Source organism: Melanerpes formicivorus, unplaced genomic scaffold, assembly GCF_026170545.1.
Source record: "Melanerpes formicivorus ecotype bairdi unplaced genomic scaffold, bMelFor1.0.p_v2 SCAF_180, whole genome shotgun sequence".
NCBI classification, from domain to species: Eukaryota; Metazoa; Chordata; class Aves; order Piciformes; family Picidae; genus Melanerpes; species Melanerpes formicivorus.
In genome coordinates, this window is record NW_027142532.1 from 452,501 (window position 1) to 455,000 (window position 2,500).

The 2,500-nt window shown below is 41.2% G+C and overlaps 1 pseudogene; it reads left to right on the forward strand.

Annotated features, from left to right (window-relative positions):
• The window catches only part of LOC137457514 (28S ribosomal RNA), an 8,480-nt pseudogene that overhangs the window by 3,749 nt on the left and 2,231 nt on the right, over nucleotides 1-2,500 (forward strand).

Consider the following 2,500-nt stretch of genomic DNA (forward strand, 5'->3'; position numbering starts at 1 on the left):
AAAAGAAAGATCAATTTCCAATGTTCCCGCTGTGGGAAGACAAATGAAAAGCATCATAGTATCTCATGCCATCTCCCAAAATGCAAAGGGGTCCAAGAGCCTACCCAGGTAGAAGGGTTTATGTGTGAAGAATGCAAAAAATGTTTTAAAACTAAAATTGGCTTGGGACAACATAAGAGATTAGCTCACCCAGCCCTGAGAAACGCAGAAAGAATTGAAGCATCTCGCCCCAAAGAGACCTCTAAAAGAGGTGCTCACAAGAAAATCTGGTCCCAAGAGGAAACAGAATTATTACAGAAACTAAATCAAGAGTTTGAGGGGAGGAAAAATATTAACAAATTGATTGCTGAAAAATTAACAACTAAAACAGCCAAACAGATCAGTGAAAAGAGAAGACTATTAAGAGAAACTGTGGTGCCAGAAAGAGAGAAAACACAAGAGAGCAAGAACAGGTTAAAAGAGGAGAGGACTGTGATTCCATCTTCTGGTGAAAGGGAGCTGCTAGCCCACTATAAAAAGACTATTAATGAAAAGATGACATCAGGGAAGCTGCCCATCCTTAAAAATACATATAAACAAATAATTGAAGGCAAAACAGACTCATTAAAATTACTCAATGAGGTAGCTCAGGACCAATATTTGTATTTGTTTGAGAAATCGATTGAACAGAAAGCGCCAAAAAAGAGCCAACGTAAACCTCAGCAGAAGAAACCTCAAAAGGAATGGATGAGAAAAAGAGCCAGAAAGCGTGGAGAATTTCTCCGATTCCAACGCCTCTTCCGCTTAGATCGAGGGAAGTTAGCGAATATGATTCTGGATGAAAAAGACTCTGCGCAATGTGCCATCCCCCTGGAAGAGGTCAGTAACACCTTCAGATCTAGGTGGGAGTCTCAGAACTTATTTCAAGGACTTGGAGCATTCCAGTCTGTGGGGCGGGCGGATAATTCGGCTTTTAAGGAATTGATTACAGAGAAAGAGATCCTTAAGAATATCAAAGACATGAATAAAAAATCGGCACCAGGCCCTGATGGGATCACCCTGAAGGCCCTGCTTAAAATGGATCCAAATTGTGAGGAGATCAAAGAACTATTTAATCTCTGGCTGTTAAGTGGCAAAATTCCAGATGTAATAAGGGGATGCCGAACAATCCTAATACCTAAATCATCAGCGCCCGAACGCCAAAATGATATTAACAACTGGCGGCCAATTACTATTGGTTCCATCATCCTGAGACTCTATTCAAGAATCTTAACTGCGAGGTTGGCAAAGGCATGTCCCATTAACCCCAGGCAGAGAGGCTTCATTCAATCTTCTGGCTGTGCTGAGAACTTAAAACTATTACAGCTATTAATTAGGAATGCAAAGAAACAAAAGAAACCCCTGGGGGTTGTCTTTGTCGATTTGGCCAAAGCCTTTGATTCAGTGAGCCACACCCACATCCTGGCGGTGCTAAAGCAAAAGGGCCTGGATGACCACATAATAGCATTAATTAAGGACTTCTATCAAAACATCCACACCAGAATCAAAACTAAAGAAGGAGAGTCTGAGTCAATAGGAATCAAAACTGGTGTGAAACAGGGCGATCCCATGTCACCACTCCTCTTTAACCTGTGCATTGACCCTCTGTTATGTAAATTAGAAGAGTGTGGGGAGGGGTTCCAACACGAGAATGGCAAATTAACAGCTCTGGCTTTTGCAGACGACCTGGTCCTGCTGAGTAAGTCCCAATCAGGAATGGAGAAAAATATTGAAATTCTAGAAGCATTTTGTGACTTAACTGGATTAAAAACGCAGGGGGAAAAGTGCCATGGTTTCTTTATTCAACCAACTAAGGACTCTTACACCATCAATGACTGTCCTCCATGGCTTATCAGCGGTACCCCTTTAAACATGATCCACCCGGGTCAGTCAGAGAAATATCTTGGCTTGCAAATCGACCCTTGGGTGGGGATAGTTAAGCCCGAATTGCAGAATAAATTAGAAGTTTGGCTCAATCGCATCGAAAGAGCCCCTTTAAAACCATTTCAAAAATTGGACATGTTAAAAGTGTACACAGTGCCTAGATTGATCTACTTAGCAGACCAGGCAAATGTAAAAGCCACCTATCTGGAAGAAATGGATTTAACAATTCGAAATAGGGTGAAAAAATGGTTACATCTCCCAGTTTGTACCTGTGATGGCATCTTGTATTCCAGCACTAAAGATGGAGGCTTAGGCTTAGCCCGATTGGCTGGGTTAATCCCTAGTATCCAAGCTAGACGATTACACAGATTGGCAAATTCATCAGATGAAGCAGTTAAAACTGTAGTTAAAAATAATGATATTGATAAAGATTATGAAAAATTGTGGATATCAGCAGGGGGAGACAAAGAGAAAATACCATCAATATATAACCCCCAGACAATAATGGTAATTGAATATGGGGGACGGGAGGAATTATCTGAATGGGAAAAACCCGCCCCAAAGAAAATCTTTCCCAAACCTTGCAATTGGAGGAAAA